This window comes from Garra rufa, chromosome 8 (genome assembly GCF_049309525.1).
Source record: "Garra rufa chromosome 8, GarRuf1.0, whole genome shotgun sequence".
Taxonomy (NCBI): Eukaryota; Metazoa; Chordata; class Actinopteri; order Cypriniformes; family Cyprinidae; genus Garra; species Garra rufa.
This window is the reverse complement of record NC_133368.1, coordinates 34,365,519-34,382,234: the sequence shown is the minus strand read 5'-3', so window position 1 is coordinate 34,382,234 and position 16,716 is coordinate 34,365,519. Positions and strand designations below refer to the sequence as shown.

The 16,716-nt window shown below is 35.8% G+C and overlaps 1 protein-coding gene across 1 annotated transcript in view; it reads left to right on the top strand.

The window, feature by feature from the left end:
• The first annotated feature begins 460 nt into the window (after positions 1–460).
• The window catches only part of gli2a (GLI family zinc finger 2a), a 115,122-nt gene continuing 98,866 nt past the window's right edge, over positions 461–16,716 (top strand). Inside the window, exon 1 of the mRNA XM_073845441.1 lies at positions 461–771. The gene's annotated coding sequence lies outside the window, so the exon portion shown is untranslated. The remainder of the gene's footprint in view (positions 772–16,716) is intronic.

The following is a 16,716-nucleotide window of genomic DNA, read 5'->3' as shown; positions in this document are numbered from 1 at the left end:
TTTTAGACCAATTTGTTTTCATTGAAAAGTTATTAGGGAATTTTAACAGTAAAGTGAACTGGCTGGGGAAAAGAGTTGGCATCCATTTTTTTTACAATGTAAACTTATAAAACAGTCGGTAGGCTCTATAAATATAAAGTTGCATATTTAAAATAAAAAAAGAAAAAGAGGGAAAAACCTAAAAAAAAAAAAAAACGTTAATCTTGCTCATAGATGTACTCGAAACCATCTGAAAATATTCCTATGCAAAGGTTTTGCAAATCTCCAGTGAAACTTGAAAGCAAACTGCTCCTTAAGCTTCAACTACCTTTGGTTTGATGTAACCCGGCCCATCTGGTGAAGAGAGTGGCCCAAAACTCAAAGAACTGGGGGGAGAAGTGGAGATAGAGGAGGGCAGATCGGATTGAAAACAAATCACGCCAACAGATCTCCCACCGCACATCACATCTGACGACTCAACAAACTTGCTTGGGGTAAATTCCTGCCGTGTTGACGGCTAAATTACTTTTTAATGTTCGAGTAACTACAGTCTTTCGAAGTCGCGTGTATGATGGATCGTCAAAGTTTGCGAGATGCAACTGTAGCGCTTCGTCGTCCGCGAATGATGTAGTTTTCCCTCAAACATTTGCTTTTGCAAAACAAGAATAATTCGCTGATGGAGTTTCGTGACAGAATCGAAGGCATTTTTGTTTTAAGTACAATTACGTTGTTTTTCGGATGCACGCTGGACAACTGAGCAACTGACGAACTTTAACAGCATCAAAACCTAAGGTAAGGTAAATATGTAATTCGTTATGATTTACTCATAAGTTAGCAAACACAATGTGCAATGAGCTTTCATGGGAACACATTTCATTAGTTACATTTCTCAATTGTTTTAAATATCGCGACATTAACTTGCTGTGTTGGAATGTGTCATAAGCTACAATGTATAGCCATGCTGACGAGAAGAGCATTTGGCAGTTTACTTTTCATAACTAGCCTATATTTTTAATAACTTGAGCAATCTCAAAACTTTTGTCAAGTGTCCCAGGTAGGGATGGGAATCGTATAAAATTTAGCGATTCAGATTCTTCTGAACGGTTCCTGTTCTTAAAGATTCGTTTAGTTTTGCAATGAAGATACTGCATTCACTATTCTATGAAATCTGCCGCCAAATGACTAGAAGATTTAAGATGTGGATATAAGAAATCAGAAACAGACTTTTGCAATGCAATTTAAGCATTAGCTCTAAGTGTATTAAATATATTAGCTACAACTAAATGCAAACTACACGTTGGCACTTTATTAACTACCCTAAGTTTCCTTAGCCTTAAATACAGCATAACAGTAAGCTAACAGTCCAACACGACAAAAGTGTGGTTCAGAAAGTGATCAGATACTGTAACCGACTGATTTATAAGATCATAAAAGTCATTTGTTTGGCAAGCAAACCTCACTTGTCGCGTTGTTTGTTTTTGAATCATTAAAAGAACTGCCTCGAGTTATTCGTTTAGAATCAAACTATGATTTTGATTCACTTCGAAAGAACCGGTTCATAAGAGTCGTTGGCAGTAGGCTGCATGTTTGAGATTCAGTGAAGGTGTCTTCGCTAAACAGAGTTGTAGAAAACAAACAATGTTGTTTGTAAACGTGTTTAAAATCATTCAGTTTTGGTTTAGGCCATTGTAACCAGTTCTGAAAAACATTGTATGTCTGTAAACGCCATAGTGCATTGTTCAAGTTCCCAAATAAGATTTTTTATTTTATTTTATGCATGTCTTTAATTTACCAAATTACATATATAATATACTGTGTGCTTTTTTTTTGGTTTTTCTGTTGACACACAAGCTCAAGTAACTAGTTGGCGGTAACTTTCTACAAAAAGAAAAATATTCCAAAGAATTGCATTTATTATCTAAATTTCACTTTGTGTGTTTAAAGGATTGGCCAAAAAGTGCGGCAAGAGTGTGCCTTGTTTTCCTGAAAAACAGAAAAGTGTGTGCATGTGTTAAATTTAATGTGATGCCCAGTTGAGAGCATTAGCATAAGAATAAAAGGTCTTAGAGAATTTCCCATTGTGTGGAATGAGAAGCGCCAGCAGTCAGAGGCAGAGCAAGTGAAAGGATTCAAAAAGAAAAAAAAAAAATGATGGTGCATTCAGATTATTCAGCCTGGTTTGGGCTACGGTCATCAGCTTCTGAAACACGGGTCGACCGTGTCACTTTCATCTTCCCTTCTTTGCTGCTCTGCACATTTTCACACATTTCCCTCTTGTCCTGCTGCCTAAATCAGGGCTGTTCAGCCTTGGAATTCCGCGGGAGATTTTAACAAACGCTCATAAAGGGGGTCCTTGAATGACATTGCACATGCACCAGCCAAGGACGAGACTAGACAATGCAATGACATTCAAGGAAAAAGTTTTAGAAATATCTCTACTGGTAGGATACAAAACATCAAGATTTTTTTTTTCAATACAAATGCAGTTACTTTTATTATACATCCTCAGCTAAGTAAATTAATTCATTGTGAAATGAAAAACTTGTAACTTGTTGGAATCTCAAAGAGCTGAACTAGACCTAGATTTTATATCTTGGTCAACATCGTGTGTCAGGCAAGACCTTGAATCTCTTTATCGCCGAGCAAGAGTGCCTGAAGTACACTTGTGCCTCAAAGTGAATTGATGAGACTTTAATGGCCGTTAAAAGTGCTGTGAAAGACAGCTGTGTTTCAAGTTTGTGTGGCAAGTTTCTAGTGTCGTTCTGAATTGAAGATGAGGGCGGTGTGGTGAGAAAACAGAGATGTGAGAAGTGGTAGCTGCTTACATTCATTTGCCCTCTCAAAGGCTGTCCTTTGAAACCCATCTCCTTGGCTTTGGCCTGTAGGACACGGGACAATCCCTGCATTTTAGTAGCTAGTGTCGGACACCCCTCCAGACATCCGCCTCATTCTCTCACAAGTGTCTGGGGTTAATTAGGATCACATCACATCCGGTTTATGAGTGTGGATGGGGTTCTTCGCAGTTTTTTTCTCCCTCGTATTCTCAGGCATCTATCAGGGCATTGTACCGATGTCATCAAAGAAACCTATGAAACCACACACACTCATATATATGTATTAAAGACTTTGCTAAGTCATTAAATAGCATATGGCAAATCAGCGAAAGGGTTTGATTGATTGACCTCATTAGTAATTGGCAACTGTTGCCAAGCTTAAAGGAAATAAGGGCCATTACAAAGACTCCTAGTGCCTTAGAAGAAATAGCGAGTTTTCATTTTGAGGGACTGGTTGATCTTTTACATATGCTGGAGACTCAGCATATGTGTTATTTTTAATAATGCAGCAATGCATTTTATATGAATTCCAGATCCCAATGGATTTGGAAAAAGTTGTCGGTGTAATGCATGCTCATGCGCGCAAGTAAAGAAAGTACATGGGCAAGAACGGCATTCACCTTCCTCTGAGGCCTGTTAAGCTGTAAACCTCCTACTTTATTCTCCTTCGCATTTTTTTCCGCTCTCATACGTGCACTCTTTCATTTCCTTTGTGCTGTGGGCTGGCGGGCCACCGTTTAAAGAACAGCTGGAAAATGAACAGTTGAAATGTATACTGTTTACATTAAGTTATATTTGACTTGCCATAGCTGTGACTCTATACACAGTTGAACGGCTAGCGTTTCCCAAACCACACGTCCACCTGTGATTCATGCAAACCTCCAGACACAGTATGCGGAGGACCGACCTAAATTTATTTTATTAGCTGACCATGAATAAACATCTTACTTGACCAAAATTACAAGTCTGTATTTGAATTTTAGATGAGGTGTAGTGACAGCTGAGCATGTTGGAATATCCATAGAACATGAAAACAAGCTGTGGTGCTGGGAATTATATGTAGATAATGGTCAGAATGAGTTCAGTGGTTCTCAAACGGCATAGGAGTTTCCCACGACTCAATATAGTCCTTTATTTTTTTTACTTTGAAAGATTTTCCACTGAAGCTTATTTAAATATTTTTCAGTGTTATTTTTTTTAAATGTATGATCTATATATATAGTTTTATACAGGAGCAGTCAAAGTCCATGCACCACGTTTATATGATTGCACTAAACAAGTCCTCAGAATACAATTATATGTTATATGTGTTGTACGTTATACAGTTAAAGTCAAAAGTTTACACACACCTTGCAGAATCTGCAATATATTAATGATTTTACCAATATAAGAGGGATCATACAAAATGCATGCTATTTTTTTATTTAGTACTGATCTGAATAAGAGACTTCACATAAAACATATAGTCCACGAGAAAAAAAAAAGTTGAATTTATACAAATTACCCTGTTCAAAAGTTTACATACACTTGATTCTTAATACTGCGTTGTTACCTGAATGATCCACATCTGTTTTTTTGTTTAGTTGTAGTTGTTCAGGAGTCTCTTGTTTGTCCTGAACAGTTAAACTGCCTGCTGTTCTTCAGAAAATCCATCAGGTCCCACAAATGATTTGTTTTTTCAGCATCTTTGTGTATTTGAACCCTTTCCAACAGTGACTGTATGATTTTAAGATCGTGATGATAATTTTGACTCATGTGCAACTATTACAGAAGGTTCAAACGCTCACTAATGCTTTAGAAGAAAACGTGATGCATTATTTCCCTCTTGTTTTGGTAAGATAATTAACATTTTGCAGATTCTGCCAAGTGTATGTAAACTTTTGACTTCAAAACATACCAGTGTAATTGAATTCTCAAAAGGATGATTCTAATGATTCTGTTGTAGTTAGTGCAACCAGTAAACAACAGTGAGTCAATAATCCTTATTGAATTAAAATCATATGGCGCAAATAGTGTAAAATGATTCCTAAACAAATGACTCAGAGTCATTCAATGAGTCAATGAGTTCAAATGAGTCAGTTCTTGTTAGTGGATCAAAAACATATAGTGCAATTAGTAAACTGATTTTGTAAACACAACATTTTAGTGAATCAAACATATACAACCTACTAATAAGCAGTGTAGTTAATGACTGGTTGTTTATATGTTGGTGTGTCATTTAAGATACACATTTTGCGTTTCGCCAGTAGTATTTTATGAATTAATACATGTTTTCACATTTGTTTAGTGTCATTGTTAAATATTCAGGCCAACTATTGGATTTTATTAAGTTGTCTCCAAAAAGTTTGACAACTTAGTAACATGCGGTTTTTCAGTTTATTACTGAAATTATCTCACCATTTGGCAGTGGAGTTACATTTCTTTTTTTTCTCCCAAATACTCCTTAAAACTCCTAAAAGAATCATTGATGAAGCGGTTAAGGAACCGGAATTGTTAAGATGAATAAAAAACCCAGAACAGGAATCGATAAATTCTTTACAAATCCCACCACTGACTTGAACTTTTTTTTTATTTGATCAAAGGTGGTACTTATCCTGAAAAGTTTGTGAACCTCTGAGTTAGTAGAAGTTTTACTTCTCAATAAGAGAGGACAGAATATAAACCTGGGTTGTCAGGACAGGCATTATGTGCAGCTTACTATCAAGTCAACAGCCAGCGTTAAATCAAAGTACCGTGTGACACTGTGGCCTCTGAGGGTTAGCTTTGATGTGCTAGTTAATTAATTCCTGAAGGGCTGCTGACGGGCTATCCAGTTCTCCATTATGGGAAGCTCATCACAGCGGCTGCCTGTATCATTATTACAGTTATTGTATCATCTTCACAGCCTCCGAGTCGCAGTTTACCCTCTCGCTGTCGCAGGCTCAAACAATAGCACACTGTTCCAAGTGTTTGTTGTCAGAGCTAATCGGATGCAGAAACCGAGTCTGAATTGCACAGAGGCCACCGGCGGTTCGCCGGGGTAGTCTTCTGTTTCCGGAGTTATTGGAAACGGAGAAGTCGATGCAAGGGAGTTGTGATTTATCAGGCGGCCTCCCAGCTCCTGACCAGACTTGCCAGGAATGGAGTGGGCAGATAGATCAGTCTCATTGCGTTCCATAGGATGAGCAGGGAGATCCAAAGAGGAGTGCTGAATTCCTGCCAGGCCACAGACTCCTTTCCAACAGACTGGAAGACGAGCTGGATGTGTTGAGCAAGGAGAAGCCATGTGGTAATCTTTAGCAATCAGCCCGCTCCGTTCCCCCGACACACATGTCCACTCCCGCTCGTGGCCTCTCCCTGAACGCCGTGCTGGCCCTCGGCCAGATTGCGCCGCGCTCGCTCTGGAATTCTCTCACTACGCTCTGCTGGATAAGGATCATGTGTGTCCCTGTCATCATCTCGCAATTCCCGGTGTAGCTTAAAAAATATGACTCCCCACTTTGGGATCTTTAGAACAGTGAGCGTCTCAAAGATTAGAAACATTCATGAGAAGGGATGGGAGATGAGTCCGGAGTATAGGGAAGTTTGCATAAAAATTCAAATTCTGTCATTATTTTGTCTATTCTGTATTTAAATCAATAGAGCTGAAAACAATGAATTCTAAAAGCTGCAAACTATTGTTTTTTTTTTTTGAATGGATTATTGATTTTATTGCTAAAATAAGGTCTGTGGATAAAGGGATAGTTCACCAAAAAATTAAAATTCTGAAATTAATTACTCACCCTCATGTCACTTCAAAAACTTAAGACCTTTATTCATCTTCAGAACACTAATTGAGATATTTTTGATGAAATCCGAGAGCACTTTCAAGGCCCAGAAGACAATGTGACATCAGTGGTTCAACCATAATGTTATGAAGCTATGAGAATGCTTTTTGTGCACAAAGAAATGAAAAATAATGAGTTTGTTCAACAATTTCTTCTCTTCCATGTTAGTTTTTGATGCATGTTCACCCCAGTACCATTACGAATCCATGTAGTGCTGCTGATGCAGGAGAAGACGACACATAAACAGTCTTCGTAAACATATTCGATTCGACGGAGAGGATAACTTGCAATTTTTTGCCCAGCCTTATTTATTTGAACCAGAATATACAGACATTGAACTAAGAGAGATGGACAGTCTACAGAAGCTCCTGCGTTGAAGACTGGCATGGAAAAGAAGAAATTGCTGAAGAAAGTCATTATTTTTATTTTCTTTGTGCACAAAAAGGATTCTCGTAGCTTCTTAAAATTGTGGTTAAACCACTGATGTCACATGGACTATTTTATCCATGTCCTTGGCCAGTGTTGGGGGTGATGCATTACAAGTAACGGATTTATGTAATCAGATTACTTTTTCAGGTAACTAGTAAAGTAACTCATTACTTTTTAATTTATCTGAGTTACTTTTTCAAAAAATTAACGCCAGTTACTTTTTGTTTCCTTTATGTATTTAATCCCATTTTATTAACCAATGTCTTTGCTCCTGATCTTTGTTGATCCAATTCAACCATACGAATCAAAACTTACTTTAGATTAACTAACATTTGTGCTTAATTTTCTAATTGCTGAAAAGTGTTGGACTTCCTTTTTCTACAGTTCTACGGTACAGGCATGAATTTACTTTCCCTTCAGCCTTAGGCTTATTCATTTCACTTTTTGGTGTGAAAGGGCTTTATATTCGCTAAAAATCAAACTACTTATATTAAAAACAAACAAACAATTCCCTCCCAGATTTAAAAAGTAATGCAAAAGTAATCTAACATTACTTAGTTACTTTTAATAGAAAGTAATGTGTTCAGAAGATGAAGGTCTTACAGGTTTGGAATGACAAGAGGGTGAGTAATTATTGACAGACGCTGTATTTTTGTCTGATATTTTAAATTTGTATTTATAATCATGCTGACAATAAACCGAAGGTCTCTAATTGGCCAGTAGGTTAACACAGATATCTCACAGATGGATGAAGTGTCAGGGTGTAAAGCAGCTGGTAAAGATAGTAATCCACACAAACACTGTCACACGTTACAGATACCAGTGTATCCCCACCCTCCGGACCCCTGCACAGCTGACAGATCACTAACTTGCAAAACAGACCACAGAAAAAGCTGTAAAATAGGCTCACACATGCCGACGCCATGAAGAAATCATCAGAGAGACAAGATAACAGAGAAACCTCACACTTTGAACTGAGGAGATGCGTGGACCTTAGGGTTCAAGGATGACTTTATAAAGGAAAATGATGGACTGTTATTTTCAAGATGGGACTGTGCATGTAGCTCATAAACCATTGGATAGTTCTAGCTCTAAATTCTGTTTGGATGAGCCGCAGTCATTGCTTGATAAATTAAAAGCTGATAAAGTTTTGTTGATGAACTATATTACTTGCTTTCATTTATTCTGATCACTGTTAGTTAAGAAGTGTTTGTTCTTTTTACTATTTATTAATATTAAACAATAAATGTAATTAAAGTAATAGCAATTTTATAAGTTGAACATTTCTGTATGTTATATTGATTTATCTGCCATTTTATAAAAGCAAAATAGACTTGAAATCATACATACAGTGATTTTATACTTTTCTTCAGGGATTTATTTGTTCGTTTACTTGCTTACTTGCATACTTAGATTATTTATGACGGATCAAACTTGCAAGAATACACAAAATAATGACCAAAGAAAAAAGTAATACAAAAAGACATTTAGGACTAAATTGAATTAAAAAAGTAATTGTATTTGTATTTTAAAGTCTTTATTTATTTCTGGTTTAGGCTCCATAGTTTCTGACTTATTGCAAAAAAAAATACATTGGCTGTTTAAAAACATGTATAATCACAAGAACAGCCATGTGCTGGTTGTGCGGTCGGCATTCATAATGTTTCCTTAGCCTAAATGATATTTACCCGTAATGATACAGTACACCCTCAAGCTGCCGAGCCAAACTGTACAATAAAATCGGTCCCATTCAGTAAGTTAGCTGCTAATTACGCTGAAACTACATTACACCACAACTATAATTGCCTTCACAAGCGTGTAATTAACATTTGTGTCTGTTTCTTTCTGGGAGGACAGACGGAGGGATGACAGCTGGGCCTGTAGCGAGAGAGCGCTAACTACCCATTTGGTTTAGTGACCTTAGCAAATGGTGTGCAGAGAGAGCAAATTCTTTCCTGAGATCTGTGATGTGACACGCAACAGCTGCACTACGCTCTGTTAAAGTATCCTCTCAGTAAGCCTCACCTTATTTATAAACACTTGTAGTATAAACACAGCTCTCATAACGATTTAATTAGGTGCACAAACATATACAACTACATTCTCAGCACACTCGACGGAGCTTCGCTTCGACCCTCGCTGAGACGCTTTCTTAAACGATAGACTTGGTTGTAAAGGCAACATCTGTTTCAGATTTTTAGGAGGACAAAGAGATCAACCACAGGATATTGCATATATGCAGGGGTTTAGGGGTTGGAGGGGGATGGGTAAGGTCATCCTTTGGTCTTTCAGACAGTTTCCTTGCTGGTCAGTGGGGTATATCTGCATGCCAGCTCATCAGGTCTGTCAGCGCTGAGATGAGAGGAGGATGTTATAGCTCTGCTGCTTTGCTTTGAAACATTGGACTTCCATGTTCATTCATATTCATCTGTGCATCAGGTTGTTATGAAGGTCAATAGTGAGATGTTCTGATTGGGGCATAAGGTATGTGCAGTATTGGTAAAAGGATAGTTCAGCCAAAAATAAAAATCCTGTAATTAATTACTCACCCTTATGTTGTTCCAAACCTGTAAGACCTTCGTTCGTCTTCAGAACACAAATTAAGATATTTTTGATGAAATCCAAGAGCTTTCTGACCCTGCATAGACAGCAACGCAACTTCCATGTCAAAGGCAATAGTAAGGACATCTGTAAAGTTGTCGTTTTCATTGCTTTGCACAAAAAAAGTATTCTCGTAGCTTCGTAAAAATAAGGTCGAACCACTGATTTCACATGGACTATTTTAATGATGTCCTTACTACCTTTCTGGGCATTGAACATGGTAGTACTATGCCGTCTATGCAGGGTCAGAAAGCTCTCAGATTTTTATAAAAATATCCTAATTTGTGGTCCCAAGATGAACAAAGCTTTTACGGGTTTGGAGCGACATAGGGGTGAGTAATTAATTTTTACAGAATTTTAATTTTTGGCTGAACTGTTTCTTTAAAACAAGGTCTACATACTTATGTGAAAATGTTTTGCTTGGCATTCAAACAGTTGAGAGCAAGATTGCAAGCACATTTAGTTAAAAAATAAAATAAAATAGTGAATTTAGTGTCATACTTCAATGATAAGGCTTCATTGTGTGTTTGTAAGAAGCATTTTGACTTTAAATAACCAAGATCTGCTTTAGAATTATAACCAATAATAATTGTGACTCACAATTCTGACTTTTTTCTCTCAATTGCAATTCTGAAAGAAAAAGTCAGAATTGTGAGATAACTTGCAAATTGCAAGTTATCTTACAATTCTGACTTTTTTTCTCATGATTGCAAGTTGCAATCATGAGAAAAAAAGTCAGAATTGTAAGATAAATACTTGCAATTACCTTTTTTATTTTTTATTCAGTGGCGGAATGGGAAAGTATGTAATAACCTTTTGCACTGTATAAAAATAATAATAATTGGGACTAACAATTCTGACTTTTTTTCTCACAATTGTAAGTTTATATCATGGAATTCTGAAAAAAAGTGAGAATTGTGAGATAAAAACTTGCAATCATGAGAAAAGCAGTCAGAATTGTGAAATAAATACTTGCAATTACCTTTTTTATTTTTTATTCAGTGGCGGAAACAGGAAAGTATGTAATAACCTTTTGCACTAAATAAAAAAAATAATAATTGTGACTCAACTTAAAAATTCTGACTTTTTTTCTCGCAATTGCAAGTTTATATTAAGCAATTCTAAAAAAGTCAGAATTGTGAGATAAAAACTTGCAATCGTGAAAAAAAAGTTTTTAATTTTTTTTTTTTTTTTTTATTAGGGGCGGAAATGTAAAAGAATGTAATAGCCTTTTACAAAAATAAATAAATAAATAAATTACTGTAAGTAGTGTTAAGGTCATTGCACACTGAGTTTTTTCGTATTCGTCATCCTTTCCTATCAAAATGCTGCAATGGATTTTTTTAAATTTCGGACTCAGTGTGCAATGACCTTTACTGTAATCATAATAATTTAGCAACTTTTAAAAAATTTTTATTGCAAGATATTAGGGTCTATATCAGTCATAAAAGCACAGTTATTGTTGTAATATAAATATAAATACTTTCATACATGTACTCCTATTCAAAAGTTTGTAGTTGGAAAGATTATAAAAAAGGTTTTTGCTCTCTTATGCTTACCAAAACTGTAAAAAAGGAAAGCTATTATAGTGTGTTAAAGTCATCACTCAGAAGTGATGTAATTATAGCTCAGTGGGAGTAATTAGCAAAGTGATCCCATTATGATATAGAGAAAGCAGTTAGCAATTTATTATTGATAACCATTTTAGAGTCACTTCCCTGACCCCTTTGACCTCATGACATGAGATGCACTTCATGTTTGTAATGTTACCCACGTTCCCAGGATAACAAGATGACACTTTCCACATGTAAACGGACACTTAACACACAAAAAGGATTAAGTGTAAAGAAACAGTCTTGTCTAACTACTTAGCATTAACTTCAAAATGAGTTCTTTTGAATATAATTCACACTTCATGACTGCACAGAGGTGATATCCTCAGCATGGTTTAACACAAAAGATAAGGTGCCAAAGAAGACTAGAGAGATCTTCAAATAAGAGGAAGTTTGCATTCCATTGTGTTCTGTGAGGCAAGCCGGAACACAGTTGAAAAGGAATGAGGCTCGAAGCCAAACACGTTCATGTCATTAGCATACAGAAAGTGTTTATTTGTTCTTTTAGCTGTTTATTTATGTATTTATCCTTTTTCTGAGAAGAGAATATAATGCTATCAGAGTGTTGAACAGAAGCGTGGGCTTCTAGAATTGCGCTCATCACTTATTGATAGAAAATGTTCAGCTGTATAAGACGGTACATGGTGTTTCTTCAGCATCCATTTGATTGTTCAGAAGGGCCACAGGGTTTTCTCTCTCATTATCTCTGGTTTTTGTCGACCTGTCCTTTTCTTCACCCTCCCAGTCCTGTGGGGTGGATGGTCTTTTTTCACACCTGTTGCTTCCTTTCAGACTGATTACAGGCACTGAAAGAAGCAGTCAAAGCTGCCTGTCACGTATTGAGCGAAAAAATGAAGAAAAGTTCATGGAGCTTCCTGGAAGAAAAACACTTTTGACACTTTGGGAGTCCACATAATTGCTGGTGTTAAGTAGTTGGTGTAATTGCATTCCTCAAAATGGAGGGAAAGTTTGCGTGAAGATAAAGTGGATTGTGTCCAGCTTTAGTGCTTGACTTCACTCGCCTTTGTCCAACTTTTGGGTGGAAGGAAATCAAATTTGCAACAAGTATAAAGTGAAATCTCTTCCCTTGCAGCATACTTTTGTGGAATTGCTCAGGTCTAATCATTATCTGTGACGGGGAATTTGTTAAGGTGGTCTGCACGGTCAATCCGTGAGCTGGAGTGTTCAAAGGGGGGATTTTGTGAACAGTCACGACTGAACTTTCTGGCCCAGCGGTAGGTGGGGTAATGCGGCAGGGGGCGGCTATGGAGGATTAGCCCACAAGCCTGCGTGGTCTCACACCCCTCTGTCATGCGGACCTGAGATTCTGATCCGTTTCACACGCTGCATTTGTCAAAGCAGCCACGCAGAAGAACAGAGTAGCTTTCTTGTCGTTTTTCACCCTCGCCACCACCTGTCCACTCGGTTACGCACACCTGTACTGTCAGATCTTCTCGTCAAAGGGTCAGAGTTAGGCTTAGACAGACCTTGACAAGGAAAATGTAATGTGGGGGGGGACTTACATATCGGCTATGCAAGGCAGTTCATATAATTTTGGTCATTTTTGGTGGTGTAGATGCACCAACAGCCCTGCCATTGAATACTGCATAATTTTTAAATTGTTTAGTTTATTGTATTTATAATTTTTATTTTTTGAAATCGCATAAATATACCATTCAAAAGTTTTGGGTATTTTCTTTTTTTTTTTTTTTTTTTATAAAGAAGTTCATATTTTTTCTGCAAGGATTTAATAAAATGATCAAAAGTGACGGTAAAGACGTTAATAATGTCAGAAAAAGATTTCTATTTCAAATAAATGTTGTTCTTTTGAACTTTATATTTATCAAAGAATCCTGAAAAAAATATTATGGTTTAAAACAAAAATGAGAAAGAAAGAAAATAAATGTTGCGTAAGAAATTATATTTTAAAATGTATTATCATAGAAAACAGTTTGTAAATTGTACAATTTCTAAAAATACTTTTCAGTTTGACTTATTTCTTACTTTTTTTCATAAAATAAATGCAGCCTTGGTGAACATAAGATACTTCAAAATTTAGTGCAAGTTGAATAGATATATTTTATTTTTATTTTATGTGTTTCTTATTTATTTATTTTGTGAAATGGCATAAATAAACTACGTAAATGGCTGTTTTATGTATTTATTTAATTATTTTTAAAGAAATTAGGACTTTTATTCAGCAAGGATTCATTAAAATGATTCAAAGTGACCATTTTTATTTTTCATTTATTTCAATTAAATGTTGTTGTTTTTTTACATTCTATTTATCAAAAAATCCTTAAAAATAATAATAATAATAATAAAAATCTTAAGCAGCACAATTGTTTTCAAGAATTATAAAAAATGTTACATAAGAAATTATATTTTAAAATATTGACATAGAAAACAGTTTGTGATTTGTATAATAAGGAATGTAAAAAAAAATGCGTTTTACTTTTTTTAAATATAAAATAAATGCAGCCTTGGTGGACAGAAGAATCTTCAAAATGAAGTGAAAGTTGAATAAATTTAATTTATTTCATTTCTTTTATTTTTTTTATTTATTGTTTGATTGATTTTGTAAACTGGTATAAATATACTATTTAAACTGGCATTTGTATTTATTTATTTTTAAAGAAATTAATCATTTTATTCAGCAAGGATTCATTAGAATGATTAAAAAGTGACAGTTAAGACATTTTTAATGTTACAAAAAGATTTTTATTTCAAATAGAAATTTTATGTTTTATTATTTTATTTATTTATCTATTTAGTGAAACGGCATAAATATACTGTTCAAAAGGATGCTTTTTTTATTTATTTTTAAATTCAGCATAGTTTAAAATGATCAAGTGACCATTTTTAATGTTACAAAAAGATTTCAAATAAATTTTATGTTTTAGTTTGATTTATGTATTTATTTATGTAGTAAAATGGCATAAATATACTGTTCAAAAGGGTATTTTTTATGTATTTTTAAAGAAATTAATACTTTTATTCAGCATGGATTCATTCAAATGATCAAAAGTTACAATAAAGACATTCGTAATGTTACAAAAATATTTCAGTTTCAAATAAATATTGTTCTTTTGAACGTTCTATTTATCAAAGAATTCTAAAAATTATTATGGTTTAAAACAAAACTTTTTTTATACAAATAAAAACATTTAAAAATTGTACCATCCCCAAACTTTTAAATGGTAGTGATAGTTTGTGTATTTATTTATTTGTTCATTCAGTTATATATTAGATTGGGTTTGCACTGTACATATTGGTAACAATATGTCATTGAAATACTTCGTTATAATCTTTGACAGATATTTATGAGCCATTGTAACTGTGCGTCGATTCCAGAGCAGATTTGGCTGCAGTGTTCGATGTTACTGGCAAATGAAGGTGACCAGTGCCAGTAATAGCATGTTTGTGTTTGACTAATGTCATCAAGAGTGATTCATTTCATTCAACATTCTCTTTTAACAATCGAGGTAATGATATGGAACAAGAAAAACCTTGAATCCTGGAAGGTGGTTTCCATAAGAGACATATAGAAATGTCCCAGTTGTTATAATTGGCCTGTGCACATCCGATGACAACACTGACTTCACAGGCAACATTGGGAGGCTTCATTATTAACATATAAATGAATCCTTTGACATCTACGACATTTAGTTACATCTCCAAAGTAAAGTATGAAGAGGTGTCAGTGAGACAGGATGGCAAATGTACCCTCTTGGCTAACAAGCACTGAGACAGATGCTGGCCAACTCCAACAGTCCACCTCTAATCGGCTTACCTTGGCAAAGCGATGTTTGACTGGCACGAGAAACGCCTGATGAATGTGGCCACAGGTACTCTTACAGGATGCTGAACATTAGAAAATTATATTTTGGATTAGCATGTAGAAACAACATTCAAAAGGTCAACAGCAAAGCATCATTTAGTTTGCATGCATAATTTTCCTTTTGCAGCACACTAATATGCTAGTTATTTTCCCTAATCGCTGCTTGTGATATTTTTTTCCCCAAGTTAATGACAATGTGACTTTTTGTCTATCCATACGTGTGTATCACGACATTTTGTTTGGCGATACTGTATCGATTCTCAAAAACGCAATATCGATATTTAAAAAAAAGTCATACAAGATTCATGGCAGTTGCTTAGTTTGGAGTTTATTCCCTGACCGCTAGATTGCAGTCGTTTTATCTCTGAACTTAAACAGTGACAGGAAATACTAGCATAAAAACAGCACGCCATTAATGTTAGCACTAACGGAGGATAAAAGAATAGTTACTGCTCACCTCGGTGTACAAAGCTTTTGAGGTAACGTCCACCCCAGGCCTCGGCTGCACGGGGCACTTCTGCTGCGCGGAGGGGTGGTGGCCGCATGGCGGTTCCGCTGCTTGGCGCGTCCCGTAAAAAAATCCTTTGCGCCGGGCGCGGTGGGGTCGCCTACTCGCCGCGCGGCTTCCCGCCGTTTTCTCTCTTAGCAGGGCCGTTTTGTGCAGCTGAGGCGGTGCTCGCGTCGCGGTCTCTGTGATTCCACGCGGAACATAATTGCAAACTGAAAAACTTGCGAAATCCTCTGAACAAAAAGGTTCTCAGAATGTCCAATATCTGTATTTATTTTATTGTTTTACAATTCTTTTGTTTTCTTTAGGAATCCTGATAGCACTTTATTTTTCATTGATATTAAGCAGATGTAATTCTTAAGTTCAGATCAAAATGTTCTGACATTGTATGTTTGTTACAATTGTAAACTTAAATTGTAAAGCAGGGTCTAAAAATATATATGGTCTATGTATATGATTTTATACATTTAATAACTAAAGGATCTTACAAGCACTGTATTTTTTCCCTCCACTTGTACTGCACAAAAAGTTGTTCAATAACATTGAATGTTACAGGGACTGATTAATGCAAATGCAGATCCCACTGTTTGTTTGTTTGTTTGTTTGCATATGGTGGTGTGTTCTTAAAGAAGTAGTTCACTTTCAGAACAAAAATGTACAGATAATGTACTCACCCCCTTGTCATCCAAGATGTTCATGTCTTTCTTTCTTCAGTCGTAAGGAAATCGTTTTTTGAGGAAAACATTTTAGGATTTCTCTCCATATAATGGACTTCTATGGTGCCCCGAGTTTGAACTTCCAAAATGCAGCTTCAAAGGGCTCTAAACGATCACAGCCGAGTAAAGAATGGTCTTATCTTGCAAAATGATTCTAATTCTAATTTATATACTTTTAAAAACTCAAATGCTCGTTTTGTCTAGCTCTGTGTGTACTCTGTGTAGAGATTAAAAAGTATATGAATTTTAAATGTTTTTAGAAAATAACCCATCGTTTCGCTAGATAAGACCCTTCTTCCTCAGCTGGGATCATTTAGAGCCCTTTGAAGCTGCATTTTGGAAGTTCAAACTCGGGGGCACCATAGAAGTCCATTATATGGAGAGAAATC